This window comes from Podarcis filfolensis (assembly GCF_964270895.1).
Source record: "Podarcis filfolensis genome assembly, chromosome: 1".
Lineage (NCBI taxonomy): Eukaryota > Metazoa > Chordata > Lepidosauria > Squamata > Lacertidae > Podarcis > Podarcis filfolensis.
This window is the reverse complement of record NC_139604.1, coordinates 1728586-1755898: the sequence shown is the minus strand read 5'-3', so window position 1 is coordinate 1755898 and position 27313 is coordinate 1728586. Positions and strand designations below refer to the sequence as shown.

At 42.4% G+C, this 27313-nt stretch overlaps 1 protein-coding gene across 5 annotated transcripts in view; it reads left to right on the top strand.

Moving 5' to 3' along the window:
* Window positions 1–27313, top strand: part of ERBB4 (erb-b2 receptor tyrosine kinase 4) — a 799874-nt gene that overhangs the window by 507436 nt on the left and 265125 nt on the right. The window contains exon 1 of one of the 5 annotated variants that reach the window (XM_083626466.1): window positions 8931–9013. The exons of the other annotated variants lie outside the window; for them this stretch is intronic. The gene's annotated coding sequence lies outside the window, so the exon portion shown is untranslated. Of the gene's footprint in view, window positions 1–8930; window positions 9014–27313 lie in introns of those variants that run through there. 5 annotated transcript variants of the gene reach the window in all.

Sequence of the window (27313 nt, the reverse complement as noted above, 5' to 3'; positions counted from 1 at the left end):
TCAAATAAAGTAAGGTAAATAGAATAACAGAATATGGTGAGAGATGGATAGGATGTATAGAGTTAATTAATTGGTTATAAGCTAAAGTATAGAAAGGATTTGCTGAAACAATGACTGAATCAGGATACAAGAAGAGGGAGGTGTGAGGAAGTCGGGGAAATAGGCAGATGAAAGATAGGATATGGAATGACTGATTTGTTTTTAACTATTTTTATTTTTCTGTATTTTGTATCTTTTTGTCTTCTTTTTGTCTTCTTTTTTTTCTTTTTTTCTTTTTTTTCTTTTTCATATTTTTGTATTTCTTCTGAAATTTTAATATTATTACAAAAAAAGGAAGCTTGTAGAATCTTATATTTGATTTAAGAGAGCTCATAAGGATCTGATTCAAATCTGGGGATGAGAGACCTTAATCACAGGGGGTGTATTCCAACCAAAATATAGTCATTTACCATTATATTAATTTAGTGTGATAGCTAATTATTTGTTTAAATTACCAGTGCATGCAGTTGGATTCAGCTAGATCATACTTGGATCAGGGCCTGAATTCCATTCAGACATTTCCTAATGAAACACAACAAAATGACTTGTACGATCTTAAACTTGTGCCCAGAACCTACTTCATCAGAAAATGAAGACTTTCACTAGATCAGAATTTGAACTGAGTGAGTATATATTGAGTGTAAATGGGGAAGATGGGGCTTTCTTTGTATAAATAGAAGGCAAAATGGCAAGCAGTACATGAGATAGTGGTAAGTGTGTCAAAGTACAATGCAGGGCACAAGTGAATAGAGTCCAGTCAAACAAATGCAAGTACCAAACAACATATAGTAAATAGTGGCTACAAGTGAATAATATACCTAGCAAGATCAATACTGTGAATGACAACTTACAGAGGGAGGACAATTACTTTCTATAATGAGACGGCTACTCCCAAGATTCCTTAAAACTGACCCTGCAATCATGCCACCTGTGGCTCTTCTTCATGTGCCTCTTCCATGTGAAGTCCAGAGGGTGGCAACACAAGAAGGGGCCTTTTCTGTGGTGGCTCTTCCCAGGAAGGCTTGCCTGGCACCTTCCCTGCATGTCTTTAAGCACCAGCAAAAACATCTGCTGACCAGGCGGCCCCAGCCCCAGCCCCGAGAGATCATAAGGAAGGAATAAAGACTCTGACAACGTTATATGGAATTAAAATTAGGCCACAACTTTATTAAACTTCTGAACGTAGGAAGACCTTGGCTTAGGCCTTGGGCATGTATCCCAGCCGGGGGGAAGTGGGGCTCATCAGGGTAAATGGGAAATGGGGGTGCACTGCGAGACGTAAGTGTAGCAGGCAGCCCAGCCAGCCTACACGCAGGGTAGTTCACTGACGACCTTTCAGTGTATGGCCAGTGACACCATAGAATCATAGAATCATAGAGTTGGAAGAGACCACAAGGGCCATCGAGTCCAACCCCCTGCCAAGCAGGAAACACCATCAGAGCACTCCTGACATATGGTTGTCAAGCCTCTGCTTAAAGACCTCCAAAGAAGGAGACTCCACCACACTCCTTGGCAGCAAATTCCACTGTCAAACAGCTCTTACTGTCAGGAAGTTCTTCCTAATGTTTAGGTGGAATCTTCTTTCTTGTAGTTTGGATCCATTGCTCCGTGTCCGCTTCTCTGGAGCAGCAGAAAACAACCTTTCTCCCTCCTCTATGTGACATCCTTTTATATATTTGAACATGGCTATCATATCTCCCCTTAACCTCCTCTTCTCCAGGCTAAATATGCCCAGCTCCCTTAGCCGTTCCTCATAAGGCATCGTTTCCAGGCCTTTGACCATTTTGGTTGCCCTCCTCTGGACACGTTCCAGTTTGTCAGCATCCTTCTTGAACTGTGGTGCCCAGAACTGGACACAGTACTCCAGGTGAGGTCTGACCAGAGCAGAATACAGTGGCACTATTACTTCCCTTGATCTAGATGCTATACTCCTATTGATGCAGCCCAGAATTGCATTGGCTTTTTTAGCTGCCGCATCACACTGTTGGCTCATGTCAAGTTTGTGGTCAACCAAGACTCCTAGATCCTTTTCACATGTAGTGCTCTCAAGCCAGGTGTCACCCATCTTGTATTTGTGCCTCTCATTTTTTTTGCCCAAGTGCAATACTTTACATTTCTCCCTGTTAAAATTCATCTTGTTTGTTTTGGCCCAGTTCTCTAATCTGTCAAGGTCATTTTGAAGTGTGATCCTGTCCTCTGGGGTGTTAGCCACCCCTCCGAGTTTGGTGTCATCTGCAAATTTGATCAGGATGCCCTTGAGTCCATCATCCAAGTCGTTGATAAAGATGTTGAATAAGACCGGGCCCAAGACAGAACCCTGTGGCACCCCACTAGTCACTCTTCTGCAGGATGAAGAGGAACCATTGACGAGCACCCTTTGGGTTCGGTTGGGTTTCTTTATCAGAGAAGACTGAGGCAAAGAAGGCATTGAGGAGTTCAGCCCTTTCTGTGTCCCCTGTTTGCATTTCACCATCTTCTCCTCTGAGTGACCCCACTGTTTCTTTGTTCTTCCTTTTGCTACGAAGATACCCATAAAAGCCTTTTTTGTTGCTTTTAACCTCTCTAGCAAGCCTGAGTTCATTCTGTGCTTTAGCTTTTCTGACTTTGTGTCTACACGTGCTGGCTATTTGTTTGAATTCCTCTTTGGTGGTTTCCCCCCTTTTCCATTTTTTTGTACACATCCTTTTTTAATCCTAACTCAGTTAAAAGTTCTTTAGATAGCCACCCTGGCTTCTTTAGGCACCTTCCATGTTTCCGTCTCATTGGTATTGCCTGAAGTTGTGCTTTTACTATCTCCCTCTTAACAAACTCCCAGCCATCATGAACTCCCTTTCCTTTTAGTATTACTGTCCATGGGATCTCACCCAGCACTTCCCTAAGTTTTATGAAGTCGGCTTTCTTAAAGTCAAGAAATTGAGTCCTAGTATGCTTGGCTGCTCCTTTCCGCTGTATAGTAAACTTCAGAAGAGCATGATCACTCGCGCCTAATGATCCTTCCACTTCTACCCCACTAACCAGGTCATCAACATTGGTTAGGACCAGATCTAAAATGGCTGTTCCTCTTGTTGCTTCCCCCACTTTCTGGACAACGAAGTTGTCTGCAAGGCCAGTGAGGAATCTGTTTGACCTTATGCTCTTGGCTGAGTTTGACATCCAACAAATATCTGGGTAATTGAAGTCCCCCATTACTACTATCTCCCTTCCTTTTGCATGCTTGGCCATCTGTTCCAGGAAGGCATCATCTATGTCCTCCGTTTGGCTTGGGGATCTATAGTAAACTCCCACAATGAGGTCACTGTTATTCTTCTCTCCCTTAATTTTGACCCAAATGCTCTCACTTTGGCTTTGAGGTTCTAAATCTTGGATCTCTTCACAGGTATACACATCCCTGACATATAACGCCACTCCTCCTCCTTTCTTGTCTGGTCCGTTTCTCTGAAATAGATTGTATCCCTCCATTATTACATTCCAATCGTGAGACTTATCCCACCAGGTTTCAGTTATGCCTATTATGTCATATTTAGTTTGCTGTACCCATTATATAACCCCTGTAAGAGGGGGACCCTGGAATCTCCGCTGCAGAGGGCTGAATCACCACTTCACACACACACACACACACACACACACACACACACACACACACCCAATATAGGGAAGAAAAGACTAACGGATTCCGTCCAAGGCCATAACTGCCAAAGTTGTGACGAATTGCTACATGGAAGACAAACCAGTCAAAGACCGTAGCAGCGCCCACTAAACAAACCTGCAAAAAAGAAACATTAAACAAAGGGAGGGTAGGGAGGGTGAATCTCCACAGCCGACTGCCTGGCTATTGTTGGCTCCACCCCCTATTTCTAAATGGGCTGGCCCCACCTCCCAGCAGAAAGCTTGATTACTGAGGCTGGGCGCGAACCTCCAAAAATTAACACTGAGAGGCAAGCCTGCCCCTGTTTGCCAGTAAGCTCCTTGGGAACTGTAGCACTGCACACAATCCCACAAAGGGCACCCACCATGTAAAGTGTGTGCTCATTTGCTAAAACTGGGCCTTTGGCTGATTAAACTATCTATTGTGTGTTTTTAGGAACAGGGTTATTGATTTGGTTATGCAGTTTGTGTTCCCATTTTGTATTTTTATGTTGTGAACCATCCTGTGATCTTTGGACGAAGAGCAGTATACAAAGTTCCACAGTGTCAAATTTACTAATACAATCTAATTCAGATGTTATATGATGGAATCTTCATTTAAGAACTTTTTTGGGGGTGACCCTGGGCTTTAAAGTGTATTGTAAGGTGTTCTGGTAGAATGAAGTACTACCGTATTTTAAATTCTCCCATTTGTGTCCATTCCTACCCTCATGCAAAGACCGTTTTGCCTGTGTAAAAGACAGGCAACAGATGATAAAATGTTAGATGAGTGGATACAAAAGGTTTGATGACATATGGCTGATACTCTTTGGTTCTGTGATTATTTTGTTTTAGACAGAAGTGGTGACAAAGTTGGGTCTCATGTCAGGAGTTTGCTTTAGGTGGAATATTACTGTTGGCGACCACCTACCTCCAGTTGGGAGAGGGGGTGTCTGTGAGCCAGGTTAGGCCTAGAAATCCTTTGACCTGTGAGATGGTCTGGAGAGGTTTCAGCCAAGAGCTGTAGCGTTAGTGTCAACAGAGAGTATGAGGACCAAGCCCTCTAGAGCTTTGCCTGGGATCTAAGGTCTCCTGCCAGGCTGAAACAATTGGGAGTGATTCATATTGTCAATTTGTATGACAGCATTTACAGTTTTTGTGATAAAATTGTAGCTATCACAAGAGTGCACGTGTGAAGTCATTATCACACATTCACTGTCATTTATCATTCTTCCTTATGGTGTCAGCTCAATGTGCCTATGAGATGTTAAGAGGGGAAAAATGATTAATTGTAGCAAAGGGATGATACCAGCTACAGGCATATGATAACAGCACATCATCACACAGAGACTCACACACCCTTTAAATAAACTGGCCTTCAGGTTTCATAAAAAGGTCACTCAATTTCAAGCCAATTAGAAAAAAGAATCTAATTTTCTTAACAAGCTTAATTCTAGTCTGAGTAAATTAGGCCCTTTGTGGTATAAGATTACATCACATCAGCATTTTCCAGGGTTACCTGCTCCTGAATGGAAATTACCTGCTTGATTTATTAAATACTGTTGCCGTCATAGCTAGGATGTTAGGCACTTTTTAATTGTCACTCTGGGAGTTGAATTACAGATACATTTACCAGAGTAATCATCTGAATATGATACTTGTTTGTGTACCAATGGATTTTTCCGTAGCATAAAGAGGCATTCTTAAATTTAAATCACTGTTGGGTGTTCTACTTCTCTAAACCCACCATTAACTGGCAGTTTATAGTTGCAGTTCTGTACAGTGTAACACACAATATCAATATGTATTCCAATTTTTCAGGAAACTGAGAGGTCAAAGTGCTATGAATCACTAGCAGTTCTTCAGTGCTAAATCTGCTGGACCAAATCCCTAAGCCCCCATTCTCACAGGGCTGTGATGGTGCAACACATGCCTGCTTCATTATGGCATTGCTGTCTGTTGTAATTTCTGCCATTAGTTGATCTTTATTATTCTATAATGGATATTGCCATTATAATCTTGCATACTAGTCTTGACATAACAGGATTTAGTTTCCTTTGGATCAGAGAGCACGGGATATTTCAGGTGAATTTTGTGATGTTTACAAATATTTAGTTACAAATATGCAAGTAGAGCATATTAAAGGCAAAACTACTCCAATACGCAGATTGCATAGCCAGAATCAGATTCCTAAAAAGCAAATTTAAGCAGCCTATCGAAGTATGCACCCCAGCTAGACACCCTCTGCATGCATGAATTCTCTTTGTCTTGACTCAAAGTGCAACATGCTCTTCTTTGCCAAGTGCACTAAACATCCCCGGTAGTCTGGAGCCCCTCTGCTGTCACTAATTCCTGTTGATGAAACAGCACACAGCAAGTTTAGGACTATTCGCCAGCCACAACCTAACCATCAATGGCCTGTCACTGACAGCACCTATAACAATATTTTTAGCCAAATGTAGGAATAGGGCTAAGTCAGTTTGAGGCTACATGGGGAAAGGGAGTGGTGTAAAACCCTCCAGTGTATTTTGTGGCCCGAGAAATGAAATTCATTTTCTGGCACTTGGTGGGTTCCCCTCCCCCCTTTTTACCCCAAGAGTAATGCTACCTGTACATAATGCTACCTGTAATGCTAGCAATGAAAATGGGTAGAATCTAATAGTAGAGCTCAAGGATGGATTTTGCAGAGGAGCATCACTCACTGTATAAAACATCAGCATTTGGAAACAGGATTTGTCCCCTTCCCCACACCCCTTCTTGAGTGATGCAACAAAAATATTTGGCAGTAGCACAATTGAGGGAAATCAAGGCAGTTCAGATTCTGCATTTCCATTGGACTGCGTGACAGACTGTGTCTCTTGAAAGTGGGGTCTTTCCTGAAAATGTTATCTCTGCTGCCATGTGAAGGTTCAGAGAAAATAAGTGCCTGTGGCTTCAGGAAAACAAAGACATAGATTTGTTATTTTCATTTGAGTTCATTGATCTCATTGGTCCCTTCTCTCTTCAAAATAGTTCAAAGATCCTTTCAGGCAAGGCTCTAAAACATGAGATGTGGGAGACAGTTTACATTACAATTCAAAATGCTTCACCTTGTCTGTGCATGAGGAGGTCCCAAGAGATACTGATGCATGCTTATTCTGAACCTTCAAGTGCCTAACTCAGGAATAATGCTACTGAATTCAGAAGCATTGCAGAAGTGCAAGTAGGGATGCACGAATCTGTCAATTTCAGTTTCTCTCATTTTCTCATTTTTCCAATCTTAAGTCCAGTTTACCCCATTTCCACATAATTTTGTTATTCCCTCTCCCAAAACAGTCTCCACAAAAATTCAGCATTTTACTGTGCAATTTTTCCCAAAACATACCTTTTTGTATGCAATATTGCCAAATATATACATTTTCTCAAACAATTTTTGCTACTATATTTCTAGTATGTTGTTTTCACACTTTCCACTCAAATCTTGTTATGCACACTTTCCCCCAAATGCACATTTTTCTGTACAGATTGTTTGCTTGGAGATGTGCACATTTTCAAAGAGTAGCTTAGTTGCATTTTCACTGGCTTATTGTTTCGGGAAGTGCAGATTGCAAGCTGAACAAAATGTCTTCTCTGTAAGTAAGTGCAAGTGGCTTGGGGATTATACTGATCTGTAGAACTCTAATTTAGTTGTATTTCTGAAATTAATATTTCCATGGCAGTACCTACATCACACCCCATATTTGTACATAAAACATCTATGTATAATAATCAGTACATGTCCTTTTTGTCTGAATGATGGTATTTCACTACAAAGTGCTCACATTGTAATTTTGGCAGGGTTGTGTTTAGAAAAATGCATGGAGCACTGTGATATACTTCCTATAAGTCAGGCCTACACAACTTAAGAACCTTCAAGACAAATATAGTCTGTTTTCCTTGTTCTCGCAGTCCTGGGCAAGACACACATAGTTTTATCAAGCCATTGGCTGACCACCAAACATGGCTAGGGAGATGTGCTGTTTGGCTTGATGTACATGATTGTGTGGCTGCTTCTTAAGCTCCAGAATAAACCCGACCTGCCTTGTTCTACTAAATCTGATTCAAGTTCCTCTGGCCTTCAGCCATTATATATATTCTAGTCTTCAGCTGTAAGTGTCACTGAATTCAGCTGGGCTTATTTTTGAGTGTACTAACGTCTGTAGCCAAAGGTGCCTCTCCGCTTAGCATATGAATTCCCTTTATCTCGTCCACCCTATTCATTGCAGGAGTAATTGCTGTAATTATGAAATAAAATTTCAAGCATGTGTTCTTCATGGCAATATCATCCTCTTTGTCTTTTGTCTGTAAGACATCTCATTCAGTGTGGAGAATAATGATGATGCCAGCTTGCTTTGTTAGAATCTTCTGCCTTTAAAGAGAAAAGCCTGCCCTTGTAACCCTTTTTCTTTTTTTAAAAAATATATTCAGTTCATATATACTTATTTATATGTGTTGGCTGAAGAGCCTTACTATGCAGGAAGGAGATTCATTCTTCAAACGAGGAGTCAAGGTTGACTGTTTCCTCAAGCAATGCATAGCATCTGATGCACTGTACCAAATTCAGATTCTCAAGTATCTTTTTCTTACTGAGCTCTACACAATATGGATTTCCTGGGCTATATAGAGGACACACACCACCCGTATGTTAGTAACCTTTTTCATCTTGCCACCCTAAGTGTGTGTGTGTGTGTGTGTGTGTGTGTGTGCTGCATAAGAAGGGAGCCACAAACAACTGTAAGCATTCACTGAACTGAAAGGGACCCTACTCAGATATTTAACCATGGTTCCCCTCACCTACCTGCTGTATCTGTGTCTATTCCAACTTAAGCACCTGCACTAATGATTGTAACATAATCTAGGTGGCTCTCCACTCAGCACTCTGCCTGTTTGATTCATAGTTCCTTCAATAGCCATTCCACCTGGATTGTAAGCCATTTGGCATGGACCAGAGTCTTTGTGCTGTGTTTTGCAAATTTTTAAGTGCTGTTCTCATCATCATCATCATCATCATCATCATCATCATCAGAATCTGTCATATTATTAATGTGCTACATCTCAACTGTGGGTTTATATCAATTCATAAATCTATAAATTCTCCAAGAACCAAAATAGGAAAGTAATGTGTGTAGGTAAGGACTTCCATTGTAAGCACTGTGGGTTGCCAAGACCACCTGTTGTGATAAAACAATACCCTTCAGAGGAGTCTAATCCCACTGTAAAGACAAAACCAAGGAGTCCAGACAGCACAACCCACAAAACATATCTTTTCCTTTGCTGAAGATCCAGTGGCATGAGAATGTCCGTAAAAACAGGCTGTAGAAGTGGCAGTCTTGTAAGTATGGTAGGTATTTTATTCTGAGAAAAACTTTCTAGATACTGGCAGCTGGGTTCTCTTGTCCCCTGTGCTAGATGGCTGTGCTGTTTCCCCCTTGTTTTTTTTTTTTACAATTGTTTCATCCCATTTCAAGCTGGACAGAATAGAAGGGCCTCAGCTGCCACTCCAAAGATCACCTGATCAGACACAAACTTTGGTTCCAAACTTCCAGCTGATACCCTTCTGGAAATATGTTGATAGCCTTTCAAACTTCATTATAATATTTTTGATGCAAAGTGTAATGGATGATTCAGCTTGGCACATGTGGCCATTCTCTTATTAGTATTCCGGAGCAAGCTGTCAGCTAATTAGGTTCTCAAAATGTGAACTACATATTGCAGAAGTTGGGAGAATAAATAAGAAAATTGCATAAACATCAGACCTCCTGGAGTTTAATCTGTTGAAGGAATCCCCTAGCAAATAGGCTGTGCTTTTTAATTTTTAATTTTTTTCGGATCAGATCTCAATATGTTATGATATTTCAACTGCTGTGCATGGGAACTCCCTACCCCTCATACATTAATTGGATGTTTATCGCCAAGAGTTTGCCCGGAAGCACCTTACTAACTTTTCTTTACAAGGTCTGCCTTTTTCAGACTTCAGTTTTACCCTTCTGACCCCTCACATGATGTCTTAAAAATAACAATCTTCCCATGCAGCTAATTAATTGCACTCACCAGCAAGCAGATGTTCTTTGGGTTTGGAAGACCAGAGAGATACGGGCATGATTACATCTGGTTTACACTGACTTCACATCCAATTTGGAGCCCAACTTTTGAAGCTCTGGAGAATAAGAGACTATTGAGCCATGTATGGGAGAACTAGCACAGTGTGTGCATTTTATGTCTCTCCCCACAATAACACCCCTTTTTGGCCAAACATCAACCTGTAGGTGACTTGAGCGGTGGCCCATCAAGGTTCCACTTCAAGGGAACCCCTAAACAAAAACTGGTCAGTCCCACAAATGCTGTAACCTGGTAGAGCTAATAGATATATGATCCCATGGATGCTGGAGCTGTGCAGTATTGAAGCATGGCTGAGTTGGTAATGAATATAAATTTACTTGTTAAAACAGAGGAAGCAAATCAGTGCTGTGATCTGCCATGGGGGCCTGGATCAAGTCATTCTATCATGTGGTGCCCCACCCTGGATCTGTTCCCAAATAACATAAGGTTAAATTTTAGTTTAAAAACATGATGGCGAGGGCCACTTAGCAGGATTGGAACCTCCCGCTTACCAGTTAAGGTGTCTGATCCTGTGTGACACTGCTCTTTCACAAGTGACTCCTCTTCATGCAAGGGAAGCAAGCCACTCACAACAAGCACCCCTCAGGATCAGATCCTTCCACTTACCACCTGCTGCTTCTTACAGCTGCTCTGTGGGAGGATCTGATCCTGTGCAGTGCAGAAAGAAGTGAAGGAAAGCCACTTACAAAGAGGCACCTGCACCCACAGGATCAAAGCCTCTCCCCAGTGGCGGAGCTGCATGCTCCCCTGAAAGGCACAGATTACTCTGGGCCAACAGATGCTTTTCTGGCTTCTCCTGCCACCTAAGCTCAGGTGAATGTTTGCTGCAGAGAGGACCTTTTTCTTCAGTTGTGCCACCGCCTGGCAACTCCTTCCCTGTGCTGGGAAAAGGCTAGGCCATTCCCCTGGTTTGTTGGGTTTTATTCTGCACTACTGATTTAGAGTTGAATTCAGCTAACATTTACTCAGAGTCGACCCATTGAAATAGTCATTAATTTCAGTGGGTCTACTGTGAGTAAAAGATAGCTAAAGGCAACCGTTAGTCTTTTTCAATCTGTCTTTATTTATGTGTATTTTAAATAAACTTTTCTAAATTGTCCTGTGAGGTTTTTTTTTAATAAATGGAAAGGCAGAGCACAATTGTCTTAAATAAATATCATGATGCAGATTTCAGCAGAACATCCAGCTAGAGTGGAGCAGATAATTAGTAGATGGGAATATACAGCAAAGAGTTTTATGGCCCCTTGAAGACTTAATGATTTACTGTGTTGTAAACGTTTATGGGTTATAACCTACTTCATCTAGTCAATGAAAGCTTATGCCTTTAAGGCTCTTGTGTTGTTTTTGCTACACACTATTGGGTTTGCCCTGAGGCAATCAGTGCTGCATCAGAGTTTGGGAACTGGACAAAAGAATCTTAATGGCTCTGGGTGGGCAGCTGAAGGCTAACAATCCTTGAGAGATGGAGAATGGATGGAGATACCTCTGGCATGTTCTGAATGGAGAAAGCTTGACTTCAGAAGGTGACACACCATCTGAGGAGAGTAAGGTGACCAAGAGGTCCTACTTTACAAAGGGCAGTTGGGTATTGGAAGGACTCAAAGAACAGTCCTCTACTTGAAGATGTCCTCTAGTTGAAGGGACTGCCTGGTCCAAGTGCACTTTAAAGACAGAGAACCCTATGAAGGAAGGACCTTGATGTTGCCCATGAAGAACATGTCTGGACTGCAGACTTCACAAACATACAGGTCACCTGGTCACAGTCCTTCCCTCTGTGGCGAGATGTTTCATATTTCTATCCAAATTATAGTAAATTATAGTAATTATTTCTAAATTTGCATATAATCATATAAATTAGCATAGGGAATTTTTATTCAACTCTGTGTCCACTTTTGTCCTCTTTTTGACACTGCGTAAATGTGTGTGTGTGCGTGAACAATAGGGTGTTTTGCAGGGCAGTGAAAAAGAATCTGCAGTTGGAAACAGAGAGGCAGACAGAGATTGAGCAGTGAGCTGAAGGGTGGAAGGCAACTTAAGGCACTGGGGTGCCTCTCTGGGAACCTGATGAGGAGCAGTAGATGTGCTCCTTCAAGGAATGCTTAAGCCTGTTTGGCACCACCCATTTTCCACTTAGAATCATAGAATCATAGAGTTGGAAGAGACCACAAGGGCCATCGAGTCCAACCCCCTGCCAAGCAGGAAACACCATCAGAGCACTCCTGACATATGGTTGTCAAGCCTCTGCTTAAAGACCTCCAAAGAAGGAGACTCCACCACACTCCTTGGCAGCAAATTCCACTGTCGAACAGCTCTTACTGTCAGGAAGATTCCTAATGTTTAGGTGGAATCTTCTTTCTTGTAGTTTGGATCCATTGCTCCGTGTCCGCTTCTCTGGAGCAGCAGAAAACAACCTTTCTCCCTCCTCTATGTGACATCCTTTTATATATTTGAACATGGCTATCATATCTCCCCTTAACCTCCTCTTCTCCAGGCTAAACATGCCCAGCTCCCTTAGCCGTTCCTCATAAGGCATCGTTTCCAGGCCTTTGACCATTTTGGTTGCCCTCCTCTGGACATGTTCCAGTTTGTCAGTGTCCTTCTTGAACTGTGGTGCCCAGAACTGGACACAGTACTCCAGGTGAGGTCTGACCAGAGCAGAATACAGTGGCACTATTACTTCCCTTGATCTAGATGCTATACTCCTATTGATGCAGCCCAGAATTGCATTGGCTTTTTTAGCTGCCGCGTCACACTGTTGGCTCATGTCAAGTTTGTGGTCAACCAAGACTCCTAGATCCTTTTCACATGTAGTGCTCTCAAGCCAGGTGTCACCCATCTTGTATTTGTGCCTCTCATTTTTTTTGCCCAAGTGCAATACTTTACATTTCTCCCTGTTAAAATTCATCTTGTTTGTTTTGGCCCAGTTCTCTAATCTGTCAAGGTTGTTTTGAAGTGTGATCCTGTCCTCTGGGGTGTTAGCCACCCCTCCCAGTTTGGTGTCATCTGCAAATTTGATCAGGATGCCCTTGAGTCCATCATCCAAGTCGTTGATAAAGATGTTGAATAAGACCGGGCCCAAGACAGAACCCTGTGGCACCCCACTAGTCACTCTTCTCCAGGATGAAGAGGAACCGTTGATGAGCACCCTTTGAGTTCGGTCAGTCAGCCAGTTACAAATCCACTGAGTGGTAGCATAGTCAAGACTGCATTTTACCAGCTTCTTTACAAAAATATCATGGGGCACCTTGTCAAATGCCTTGCTGAAATCAAGGTAGGCTACATCCACTGCATTCCCTTCATCTACCAGGCTTGTAATTCTGTCAAAAAACGAGATCAGGTTAGTCTGACATGACTTATTTTTCAGAAATCCATGCTGACTCTTGGTGATCACAGCATTCCTTTCTAGGTGCTCACAGACTGTTTGCTTAATGATCTGCTCCAGAATTTTCCCTGGTATTGATGTCAGACTGACTGGGCGGTAATTATTTGGGTCCTCTCTTTTCCCCTTTTTGAAAATAGGGACAACATTTGCCCTCCTCCAGTCTGCCGGGACTTCACCTGTTCTCCAGGAATTCTCAAAGATGACTGCCAGTGGTTCTGAAATCACATCTGCCAGTTCTTTTAATACTCTTGCATGCAGTTCATCTGGCCCTGGAGACTTGAATACATCTAGACTAGCCAAGTATTCTTGTACTATCTCCTTAGTTATTCTGGGCTGTGTTTCCTCTGCTGAATCATTTGCTCCAAATTCTTCAGGTCGGGCATTGTTTTCTTTATTGGAGAAGACTGAGGCAAAGAAGGCATTGAGGAGTTCAGCCCTTTCTGTGTCCCCTGTTTGCATTTCACCATCTTCTCCTCTGAGTGACCCCATTGTTTCTTTGTTCTTCCTTTTGCTACGAACATACCCATAAAAGCCTTTTTTGTTGCATATTGGGAAATGCATATTGGGAAATGAATTCAATATTACAAACCATCATTCTCCTCTGATCTCTCCACCAAAGGAAGCCAAACTCTAGTGAGTTCTGCACTTGGAACTTCTCACTACTCAGGGTAGTGGCAAGCGCATAGCAATATTATTTTCCCTAGTTAAAAGTAAAGGTAAAGGGACCCCTGACCATTAGGTCCAGTCGTGGCCGACTGGGGTTGCGGCGCTCATCTCGCTTTATTGGCCAAGGGAGCCAGCGTACAGCTTCCGGGTCATGTGGCCAGCATGACTAAGCCGCTTCTGGCAAACCAGAGCAGCGCATGGAAACACCGTTTACTTTCCCGCCGGAGCGGTACCTATTTATCTACTTGCACTTGATGTGCTTTTGAAAAATTTAAATGCAAAATCAATAAAACAATCAGCTGTGCCATCTTCGTAAATAATACTCAGTGACTGGGATACCTTGGGAAAAATAGCTGCTGTTAGCATTCCTTCCCTTGTCACAGAGCTAAAAATGTCTATGCTGAATACAAAAGTCTTGCACTTTCACATGAGAAATAAATTGGGAAAGAAAATAAGTGGTGGCAGGAGAACTGTCATGCAGCATTTACTGTTGCAATAATAATAATAATAATCCGTGATCGAAGAATGGGGTGCCCTGCATGCATCTTTGTAGACAGAAGATAAATTGAGAGCTGCCACTGGCAGATGGTAAACACTACAGGTTGTGATCCAAATATTACATAGCAAATGGTGTGACAAGAGGGATGCAATTAAAGTAACAGTTGTGGCCATGCTGGTGAAGTGGCAGAAAACAGGAGAGAGAATGGGAATTGGAACAATGGAATTGAAGTATTTCAAAGATTTTTGGAAGAAATAAATAACCATCTATTTTGTTAACACAGTTTTAATTACTTGAAAATCTATGGCAAGTTTTGAGCTACACGAGGCTTCTTTATCAGGTGTAGATGCTCAGCGTGCATAAATAAATGGGATTGAATGGATGTGTGTCTTCTCATACCCATGATCCCAAATTGTCACCTCGTTAGTGTGAATTCAAAGGCGGGCTTTGGAACTGATAGACTTGCTGTTTCAGAACACCGTTGTAAAACAAACAGAGACATTTTCATATTAAGTAAGGTGCCTAACCTAGCAGTTCGAAAGCACGTCAAAGTGCAAGTAGATAAATAGGTACCGCTCCGGCAGGAAGGTAAATGGTGTTTCCGTGCACTGCTCTGGTTCACCAGAAGTGGCTTAGTCAAGCTGTCTGTGGACAAACGCTGGCTCCCTCGGCCAATAAAGCTAGATGAGCGCCGCAACCCCAGAGTTGTCCGCAACTGGACCTAATGGTCAGGGGTCCCTTTACCTTTAAGGTGCCTACCTAAATTAGAGACTGATTTTTCAAAACAGACCAGCTGAACTAAATATCAGTTTGGCTGCATCACCATGTGGTGGGAAGCAGTATTGGTGTCTTTTGAAGACACTCGTTTATCTGTTACTGAAATTCTCGAAAGAGGCAGTGTGTAATTTGAATTAAAGTCTTCTTTTCAATAGGATAGTCTTCTCTGCCTTGCACACTTCACTGCCAGAACTGCAGTCTCTTAGTGACAGCTGTGCTTAGGGAGTTTTTCTTAGAATATATATACACTTCTCCATAGCTGATCACATTGTAGAACCTTTGCAATAAGCACTCAGCAGGACACACTAATGACTTACAGTTGAACTGTCATCCTTGGCAATGTATTTTTGGAACACACAAAAAGCTAAGGAGTTTGCATATGTATCACATGAAGCTGCCTTAATCCATTGGTTCATCTAACGCAGTGTTTTCTGCTCTGGCCACGATCATCCAGAATTTCAGGCAGACTTTCTAGCTACTTGATCCCTTTTTAACCAGATATGCCCCTTGTTGAACCTGAGACCTTCTGTGTGCCCCCCAAAAGTGCTCTGACGCTGAGCAACGGCTCCTGTACTAGCAAGCATGGATGGTCCAGTATTAAAAACGATGCACTCCATTGAAATTATTCACAGCTCATAATGTGATGTACGACAGTTTCCCTTATGACATAACAAGAGGAATGCTACCAAATTCCCAATTGTGAGAAGACATAAAATACAGGCACATTTCATGAAGAACTGATTGGCTGCACTCTTGTTCATTGCAGTAGAAATTGGATATGGGATTAATGGAGCACAAGGCATATTTGGGTTTTCTCCTGCCAGGAGGTGGCAAAAGAAAGAAATCTTGAGGAGACCCAGTATACATCAGAGGTCACCAACATGGTGACCTCCAGATGTTGTTGGAATAAAACGCTGATCATTCCTAGCCGCTGTGGACAATGGTCAGGCAGCAATTCAGTCAGCAGAGCATGTGACTCTTTATCTCAGGGTCATGAGTTCAAGCCCCGCGTTGGGTGAAAGATTCCTTCATTGCAGGGGGTGGACTAGATGACCCTCGTGGTCTCTTCCAACTCTACAATTCAGTGATTCTGTGGAAGGTGTAGTGGTCCAACAAGAACTAGAGGGCACCATTTTGACTTACTTTTGTCAAAGTCCTCCTCATTGCAAAAGGAACATAGGAATCTGCTGAATCAGGCCATCAGTCTGTCTAAGCCAGTACTGTCAGTACTGACTGGCAGCTGTTCTCCAGTTTCTCTCCCACCCCTCCTTGGAGATGCCAGAGATTAAACCTAGGCTTCTCTGCCACTGTGCTGAAGCTCTTCCCTGTAAGTCTCCCTTTCCTGATAGCATTTTTGACGGTTTATGAAAGTTCTGCAGGGGCTGGGGAGAAGAGATATCAGCAAACGAAGCATACTTCAAGGAGGCGCGCAGGCCGGATCCTGGCACTCTCCCCATGCCTGCTTGACTGCATCCCTACATTATAGCTGCCTCTGAGTAGGTGCAAGATGAGGAAAAATGTAGCATGGGTTGGAGACGGGTATGTGTCAAGACACTGTTCTGTGCAAGGGCTTCTCTGTATTATAAATGTACATTAAATGTTACTTCCAATAACTGACAAATGGTGAGGTGGGATTTTGCTTTTTGTTTTTGTAAAACATATGAAAAACTGAATAATATGGAACTCCCCACCTCCCTTTGTATAAAATCCAGGCTTTTTGCTTGTGATTTAAAAAAACTTCACATTTTAAAAAACCACCAGGAATAGGAAATGCTTTAGAATAATGAAAAGTTCTATTGTGCATGTAGTTCATTGTATCATTTCTCACCTCCATCTCTAACAATATGTTTTGAACAATAGTTCATAGATAATAGAATTAGGAAGCAGAAAGTTTAAGAATTTAAAATCCAGCTCAAGTTTAGAGAGGTTGAATCTGTTGAAAGTTACTCAATCTGCCTCTGGTGTTTCCGTGTGCTGTGCATAATTTTTAAAATTGAATTGGAGCTCCATGAAAAAGTGAATTTGACCGGGGCTGGGTTTGTTTGTTTTTATAATGCAAATAGTGATGATGATGATTGAAGTAAAAGTACCCCCCAGCTCACTCAACAGAACCTCAATTTAACAAGATTATTTAAATATGTAGCTGGACCCCCAATGAATGGCAGATTTACCTGAGTGCAGTTGAACTGCTCATTTTTAATGTAAAAATAATTAATTGTGCTGCTCCCGAGAGGTGTTCTGTCTGCATCTACACAGCATTGCAAGCGCAGAGGACCCATTTTTCCTGATTCTCACCTGAAACACACTTTGGGTGAGGAGAGATTGAAATGAGCAGGAGCCTGGTCAGGGAACAGAGTCTGACCCTGTTCTAAAATACTGTGAGGGTCAAGCCTATATATGATCTAGTTGGGATTCCAAAGGCTTTGCTTACGTTTTCATTATTTCCATTGGGACCACAACTGAGGAAAAGAATATAACTCTCCCTCCCTACCCATTGTGGACCTGATTCTGATTATTCTGCACACTCTTTCTCTCTCCTACCCCTGAAGATTATTATTTTCCATTCTCCTAATTAATATGATGTCCAGAAGAAGATCCTGCTGCATCCGGCCAGTGGCCCATCTAGTCCAGCATCCTGTTCTCACAATGTCTAGCCAGATGCCTGTGGGGAACCTGTCAGCAGAATTTGAGCCCAAGAGCCGCCCTCTCCCCTCCTGTGGTTTCCAGCAGCTGGGATAATATGGTGTAACAGAATATGTGTTTTAATGTTGGATAGGGCATGTGAGGCCAAACTGCTAATATACATTACAAATTATTTACTGAAGAAGAAATGGAATGGAGGTTTCCCTGAACTAGCTCTTCCCCATTTCCCACTCTGAGATTAGCACCAGTGTCACAGCCAGGCAAGATCTGGTTCTCTGTCTCCAGTATCTGTTGCCTACATTTACAGATAATCAGGCTGTGACTCCTTCCACCAGCACAGATAGATTCTCACTTAATGGTCCAACATTAGCATGTGCCGAAGGACCTTGCTGATTCAGGGTAAAGTTATGTTGAAGTTGCTCTATTTGCTGAATAATGTATCAAATTAAATAATTGCTATGGCAGATTGATCCACTTTAAGATGATTGTAGAGGGATGCCAATTGGTTTATCTTAGATCTGAATAATGCAAGTTTAGCAGCATGAGTGATGTCCTTGGATCAAATTATTTAATAACAGGATAGACAGTGCTGGGAGTTCATATTTTAATCATACATCTAAGCTTTTAAAACAAGCTGTATGGTTGTTTCAAAAACAACAGAAGAAAAAGCACTGAAGCTGGAGTTCTAACCCCACTTACCTGGGAGTAAGCCTCACTGAATTAGAGGACTTACTTCTGCATAGACATGGTTTGGCTTATGCTGTAAGTTGACTTGCGTCTTTAATATTCCCTTGCCTGCAGAATTGGTCGCACTGTGGATATTGCATTGGCGTTTATGCCGCCTTGCTTTAGCACTTGCCCTTTTGTCTGTGGTTACATTGTGAAATCAACCATTTTGAAACAAGGTGGATATGGCAGGGCTTTATAACCCTTGCAGTGATACGGGCAACTGCATATTATACTGAAAGAAGAGACTTAGATTGCAATCTAGGAGAAAGCCCATTGAATTGAATGGTTTGCTACAGCTGTTTCACACATTCCTTTTAAAAAAGTGTGTATGTAAAAAAATGCAAAGTGTGAATGTGAGAAACACCGATTTGCAAAGACATCTGTCTGTAAGTTTGTTAGAGAGAAGTAGAATAAACAGCAGCCGTGTGTCCCTATGAAGGCAACCCTGAGTGATGTGCAGAATGGTCTTAAATATCCATGTAGGCAATTTGGACCTTTGCAGCAGGAGGGGCGTACGAGCACCAGCCAGGGTGCTTGGAAGAGTATACTTAAAGTTCTAATTCTGAGCATCCAAAGCTTTGAGGGTTTTTTTTTAAAAAATGATGATGATGATGATAACACTTGAACATTAGACAAAACTGCATACTGTGGCTTAATTGCATGTTTTACTTTTGGGGTACTTATAATGCAATCCTATGTATATCTACTCAGAAGTAGGTCCTATTGAGTTTGAGTTGTCTTACTGCTAGATTGCAGCCTAAGGATCATTTCTGATGTTCATGCATGGGTGCTGGTTTTTATGTAGCCGAAAGAACACCATCCATGCCGAAGACTGACCAAGGTTCCAGCAGGCTTGAAGGAAACCCCAGCATCTCCAGAAATACAAGAAAATCTGGTATAGGAAACCCCCAAGGGGAACCCCCCAAACAGTCCAATAACTACTATATATAATACTATGTAAATAATACCACACACCAATACAAATCACAAAAAATGTGCCAGAATGTTTCTTATATGTTGGAGATGTAAAAAAATTGGAAATGTACATTTCCCTATATTTTGTGGCGATGTCCATGTATAAAAAGCAGTAATGGTCAGCTATTGTCAGGGGTGCAGCATTGGGGGGGCGGTGCCAGGAGGGCCGTGGCTCCAGGAGCCCAATTTTTGAGTGGGAGCTAACCAGGTGCCCCCATGCAGGTGTCCCAGCATGGCCTGGCCCAGTGTCCCTCTCTGCCCGCCAAGGGTTGCGTTGACCAGCTGGACTCCCCCCTGCACAGATGGGCAGGCGGCTCTGCCCCAGGCACCAGCAACCAAGGCTAAGCTACTGGTTATTGTAAAAAAGGCTAAGAAGACAGAAGATACAAGACTCAATTAAATCTACAGGCAATATTATTAGGAAAATAAAAGGGCATACTAGAAGGAGACATACAATATTAGTTGTGTCCATGTTAACCATGGCATGTGTGTTATTGGCAAATGCATGGAAGTCAGCTAATTCCACCTGCTGTCAGTTGATGGTGGTGGAGCATCATATTAACGCAAAGTATTATGGCTGATAAATATTTGTGGGAAGGCAGAAACAATGCTATCAACATTTTTCAGGAAATCCTGAGCTTAATTATAGAATTTTGAGCATTACACATAGGATTTGACTACTTAGAAGGCTTTGTTGGCATGTTTTTCTTGTATTTGAGTTGATTAATTTGTTAATATGATATAATGTTATTTTTAAAAGACTCATTTTAAACAAATAAACAAACAAAGGATGGCCATACTCAATGACTACAGAGCATGGATGGACTATTGTGGCGGAAATGGAAAGCCAGGTGAGAAGAAGAATGGAAAGGAATCTTGTGAAAGAGGGCCTGGCTGAGAGGAAGAAATGCTGAAAGCAGGAGCACTCCACACTGTGCTACATGTGCTACAGGTTCCACTTGTTTTTGGTTATGTTAATCTTTTCCCTGGAAATGTTCCCACTAGTCTGGAATCCATGTTTCCTAAAATGCATATGCTCACAGAATTACAACACTGTGGTAAAATCCTCTCACATGTCTGCACTACATCTAAGTACAGTGGTACCTCGGGTTAAGAACTTAATTCGTTCTGGAGGTCCGTTCTTAACCTGAAACTGTTCTTAACCTGAGATACCACTTTAGCTAATGGGGCCTCCTGCTGCCGCCACACTATTTCTGTTCTCATCCTGAAGCAAAGTTCTTAACCCGAGGTACTATTTCTGGGTTAGCGGAGTCTGTAACCTGAAGTGTGTGTAACCCAAGGTACCACTGTATACATATGGAAAAAGTAAGTGCATCCGTCTAAGTTCTAGTCTAATCTTCTCTCTGACAATATTCTATAGAACTGGGGGTGCTTTTAAAAAATCCCAGGGCTGGCCCTCCCACGAAGCAGGAGGAGGCTGCAGCCCCTCCCTCCCCCTTCCTCCTAGGCTCCCTGGTCCTGCCTTTCTGCCGGGAGACAGAGCCGTGTGCCAAACCACCGAGGTTCGCCTTCTGCCTTCAGGACACCCAGTTAGCGGGGTTGAAGCAAGATTCATCTGCCAATCCAGCCAACTTTAGTCCCGGGTTACCACAAACCAAAAGCAACTCCCAGCTTGCTTTCTAGAAGCAACACAAACCCATCAGAATACTTATTCCCAACTTCACATTTGGAGCAGCTGAATTATTTGTTTTCTAAGCTGCGCTTAATGGGAAGTGCTGTGTTAAACCACCCCCCCACACCCTATATGGACAATATTTTCTTTAATGAAATCTGCCTTCAAGTCAATGTCACTAAAGTTTGGGTGCTTTTCTTGCAAGTCTTTGTCCGCTTTTTCACTAATTACCCAGATAATTGTTACTTTTAAAGGTTTAATCCAAGACTAGCCCAGACACCTATTTGCCACTAAGCATGCACATCCTTGAGCTTTTGCTTATGGTCACTGGACTGAAAGAAAGAAGGCTAAAGTCCTCGTTTTTATAATCACACTTCCCTTGCCTCCTAATACAAATGTGACATTTCAATTTTTGGTGCTTTATAAATCATCTGCAGCAAAGAAGAAAGCCCTAATCTAGGTCAGGAAATCAGTGCATGAAAGCAGATAGCCACATCCATATTATGTTCATGAATCAAGGACTGTGGGACTAAAATGGATGCACATCCAAATGCAAATGTTGACTCTGTCTTCCCTTGCCTTCCCTTATTTTAATTAGTTAGATAGTTAGCTATTTAGTTGTTTGTTTGTTCCCAATGGCATCCTGCTATGTCTGGTTACTCATAGCTACATATGACATGGGGCTTCTGATAGTTGATAGATAAGCTGTCAGTTTCCAGCCCCACTTGCATTCAAAATGTAGCAGCTAGCATGGGCGTAGCCAGGAGTTTTGCTGAGGGGGCAGGCTTTTGTCAGAGGGGCAGAACTTCAGATTTGTATTGATTTAGGGGGACAGCTGCCCCCACCTTTGGCTACCCCCATGGCATCCAGGGCAGGCATGTCCAGCTCCCAAGAGACTGTGATCTACTCCCGGTATAAAAAAACCTGATAGTGATCTACCCATTGTCATTGGAGGGAGGAGGAGCGTGGGGGTGTGTGGATTGCCCAGAGTTGTTGAGCTTTTTGGGGGGAGATTTTAGCTTTTCCCTCATAACTTTTTGTACACAATAAGGATCCCACATTCTACCAGGATCAGCCAGTGATCTACCGGTAAATCACAATCTATTGGTTGGACATCCCTGATCTATTTGATTACAAATTCTGAAAAACAACATTGGCAACAGCATAGCAAAAGAATTCATATTGGGGTTGCCGTGGCGTTTCAGAAATACCCAGAATGGGCAACACATTCTGGGGTCTACCCCCATGACTCTGAGGGAGGACTTTTGGGAGCCTCACGGAAATGCACACAGGAATGAGGAAGAGACGACTTAAGCAAAAATCTATGGCTCAGGCTACTAAAGAATATAACATGCATGAAAAACAACAACCCAACTTTCATTCAGTTTCCTAATCTGTGTCTCCAAGAAGTGCTGGCGCCCAAATTAATTAGAGCAGAGGGATGGCCTGCATTTTTCACTTGCCTTTTCCTGCCAACTTGTTGGCATCGTCAAAAGGCTGCCTGCCTTTCTCCTTCTGGCTTCCTTTTTAAATTTAATGTTATCTCTTTCTTTCAGTGTTGTTGTAAATTAAAATTAGTTGTTAACTTTAGGATGATGAGGTCATTATAATGCAACTCTTTTGTATATTGATTACATTTGAGCTTCATTTGTTTAATGCGTCATAGGGTTTAATAGGTCTTTCCAAACATCCCTCTCTCAGTGTAGGAGGTGGGGGGACAGAGAGTGGCAAAATAGATGGAAAGCAGATGCTCAGTTTAATTTGAAACAGTTGACTGAAATGGACTGAGCCACAGGCAGTTTACACTATCTGAGGAGGACCTGTCCCGTGAGAGCAAAAGAGAAAAATGACGACTGGGAGAAAGGCATGAGCAGCGCAGACTTAACAAATCAGGAAGAGAAGAGCTGCTATTAAGGCCAAATCGGACGTTGCCCTCATCCCTGTCAACAGTGTTACCAACTGCATAAAAGATGAAACCCTGGCATGGGATGGGTCCACCCCCCATGTGCACTTGTAGAGGTCAAAGGCCTGGTGGGTCCAAGAGTGGTACCTGGTGGTGAAGGGGAAGAGGAAACATGGTTCCTCTAGGGCCGCCTTCCCCAGCCTGGTTCTTTGTGCATTGTTTTAAGAAGGAGACAGATATTTAATTCTCCTTTTAGTGGCAGCATTGGATTAGAAGGGATGGGTGAGAGTGACAATTTTAGTTTCTCATTTTCTAGTCTTAAGCTCAGTTCCACATATTTCTGCAGCAATTTGTGATTTTCTGATGAGAGCAGCTTTTGCATCTCATTTGGAAACCAAGGCCCCAGAGTCTGGAGGAAGAATGGGGAGGCACACAACGCCAGATGCTGGAAGTCCAATGTGAAGTTTCCACAGTCTGTGTTGATTTGGGGAGCCATGGCATCAGCTGGTGTTGGTCCACTGTGCTTCATTAAGTCCAGGGTCAATGCAGCCGTCTACCAGGAGATTTTGGAGCACTTCATGCTTCCTTCTGCAGACGAGCTTTATGGGGTTGCTGACTTCATTTTCCAGCAGGACTTTGGCACCTGCCCACACTGCCAAAAGTACCAAAACCTGGTTCAATGCCCATGGGATTACTGTGCTTGATTGGCCACCAAACTCGCCTGATCTGAACCCCATAGAGAATCTATGGGGCATTGCCAAGAGACAGATGAGAGACATGAGACCGAGCATTGCAGAAGAGCTGAAGGCTGCTATTGAAGCATCCTGGTCTTCCATAACACCTCAGCAGTGCCACAGGCTGATAGCATCCATGCCACGCCGCATTGAGGCAGTAATTGATTCAAAAGAGGCCCAAATCAAGCACTGAGTACATATGCATGCTTCTACTGCTCAGAGGTCCAATATTACTCTGTTTGCAATCCTTGTTTTGCTGATTTCATTTAATATTCTAATTTTCTGAGATTGTTAATTTGGGGTTTTCATCAGCTGTACGCCATGATCATCACAATTATAACAAAATAAAGGCTTGAGATATCTCGCTTTGCATGTCATGATTCTATCTCATATATTAGTTTCACCTTTTAAGTTGAATTACTGAAATAAATGAACTTTTCCACGATATTCTAATTTTCCAAGTTTCACCTGTATATACATGTGGAACTATCCCATAAGGGAGTTAGTCCCAAGTGACTGCCAAGAGGTAGTCACTTCTGCTCACACATGGAGAAAAACAAATGGAGAAGAGAGAAGCAAAAGAAGATGGTGTGCTCCTCTGCCCCAGATTAGGCCACACACACCCTCTAGTCACATGCACAGGAAGTGAAGTTCTGTCCCAGCCCAGGAGGAAACAGGAAGTTTTCTCCTGGCTGGTACAAAGCATCTCCTAGCATGTCCATTCTAGGAATGTTGTACTTGACTGCTATGTGTTTCACATCCCATATTTTTTATATGTATAGCATTGCACACACACACTGACGCCTCAAACATGACCCAAGAACACCCTACAAAAACAATCATTTTTTTGGGGGGAGCTAATATTTAATTGGGGTTTATTTGGTCCACCATCTTGAATCAACATAGCATCTGCTGTCGAAACATAGATGAAAACTGCCTTCTCCACCTCAGGAACCCTCATGCCGAATTGGGGGACAATATCTTCAGATATTGGCACAGGTTGTCAAAGTTACATCAAACTGAGTGACCATATCTTCAGAGATGTTCTAGTTGGCACAGTTTGGACCCATCATGTCAAAAATTGGGCCAAGTTAAACCAAAGTCACATTTTGGTCTACCATCTTGATTCAGAATGGCGGCTGGTGTCTCAACATAAACCAAAATTGCTCCCCCTGCCTTGGGGGCTCTTGTGTTGAGTTTGGTGATGATATCTCAACAGGCATCTGAACCTGTAGAGGACAGACAAATGGACAAACCACTTTCCAAAATATACGGTAGATTATTATGTACAGCTTTAACCAGTGCTCTTTTTTCTAAAAAAAAATGTTTAGATGTACACTCATTTTGACTCAAGAAAATCACCATTTTATATTTCAAATCGGGAAAGATAAATACAGTAAATGGACAAAAGTACAAAGATTCACAAAATGTTTAGGGATATGTGTACCCCTGCGTACCCCTGCATCCCCCCAGAAAAAAACACTGGTTTTAACCAATATTCACATTTTTCCAAGCAATTATCACTAATATAATGCATGTTTGTATGCTATTTTCACTAATGTTTGCATTTCCCGCAATATATGGGTTTTTATATAGGTTTTCTGGTTGGAGATCTGTATCTCAAAATTCACATTTCAAAGGATAGTTATTGTCAGGGGACTGCCATCAGCTGCTCAGAGGCGAGAGGTGGAAGGGCAGTTGGGTTACAGGGAGCCTCCGAAGATTGTGCGAAGCAGCTCCTCCTCCGGTGAGGAGGGAAGCCCCGCCTCCAGTGGGGAAGAGATGCAGGGATCAGAAGATGCTAGAGAGAGCCGCAACACCGAGCCTGAGCAAAGCGGGGGGGGGCAAGTCCCCCTTTGCCAACGCCCTCTCTGCGCAGTCGGTTTGCGGTGGGAGTCTTGCCTGTTCGCTCTCGAGCAACCACGCCGGCACATAACAGTTATGTTTCAATTGGTTCAAAAAGGGTGAACTGGGTAGTTAGCCACTAAAATGCCAAGGAAACTGAATTTCTCCACTTTCCCTATGAATTAGTACCCCAGTCTACATATTCTCAGCAGGAGGAAGCAAGACAAACTTGAGTATGATCATCTCCATACACTTACCTCTGACTGATGGTTTTTTCTGTTTATGTCCTGCTTTCAAGGCCTAGGCCCTCACAAAGCAGCTCATAACAATACAATAAAAATAGGTTTAGAACAATAACAACTCAATTTTGAGTAATAATGATCATCAGGTAGAGCAAGTTCCTCAAAAAACCTTGAGGGGAAAAATAATACGAAGGGATTCCCTAACCCTACAGGTCCAACCAACTATTTTTGCTAATCATATTTGAAAATCTGGTGAATTTTGGGATGATTGTGTACCCAGACAACACAAGCTTCTTTTATATATTCAGATAGTGGGGCGGGATACTTAATATAAATTTGTAAACGTTCCGTTGAGTCTGAATTTCAGTATGGTGCTCCATGTTTGTGAGCCATCTCTTTCATTAATACCAGATTTTGATGCAGTGGGTTTAAGCAAACCTCATATTAATGCAATAAAATGAGAATTGTTGCTAATCACTAGACTTCCTTGCAAATCCCACCTTTGTTGCAGTGCAAAATTGCTAACAGATGTTGTGTGCATCATAAGAATATCCATGCCCATGCAGGCTGATCATACGCTATGCTCCTAATCTGAATCACTTATTTTGTGTGCTTATCTATATAATAGCTGTTGTGTAGGTTAATCCCCTTTTCTGTGGAAAAGCCAAGCTCCTTTTAAGCCAAAGGTTTCCTAGAAGTGAATGTCAGTACCTTTGCCTGATTAATACGGTCAAGGGGAGGAAATTATACAAGACTGATATTAAATGCCTCATTTTCATCTGAGGCTTCTGCTTCTGAAAATCCAGAAAGTGAAGGTTAGATGTTCTGATGGCAAGCAGTGTTTTCTCTCTTTGGGCGCTAGTGCTGTGCACCTTGCTTCTTGTCTTGATTTGTAATTGGCTTTGTAATTGTGAGCGTTCAGAAAATGTTTGTCTGCATTTCAAAAGTTCCTGGCTTGTCATGTACCCTGATGTTATCAAAGGTGGTTTATGTATTATCTTATTGCCCTCTGGGAATTGTAGATAGCTTTCCCTCGGCCTGCATTCACCCCAGGACACCACCCCTTCGGTACACAGAACATCAGTTTCAGTTACACTGCATAATTATGAACGATATATTTGTTTCTGAGAAGAGTTCTTGGAGATGATGCGCACTTTTGTCTTGCCATTTTTGATTTACCTGTTACACAGCACAATCTTATGCATATTTATTTAGAAGAAAGTTCCTCCAACTCAGTGAGTTTTATTTTCTTGTAAGCATGTTCAGGTTTCAGCCATGGGACATTTAGATCCCACCTTTCCTCCAAGAATCTCAGAGTAGTAGTCATGCTTCTCCACCGCCCTCCCTGCCACCATTTTATCCTCACAACAATCTTGTGAGGTAGGCCAGACTGAGAGATAGTGACTGGCTCAAATCCCACCGTGAGTTTCATGGTACAGCAGGGATTTGAACCCTGGTCTCCTTTCATTGTAGTCCAGCAGTTT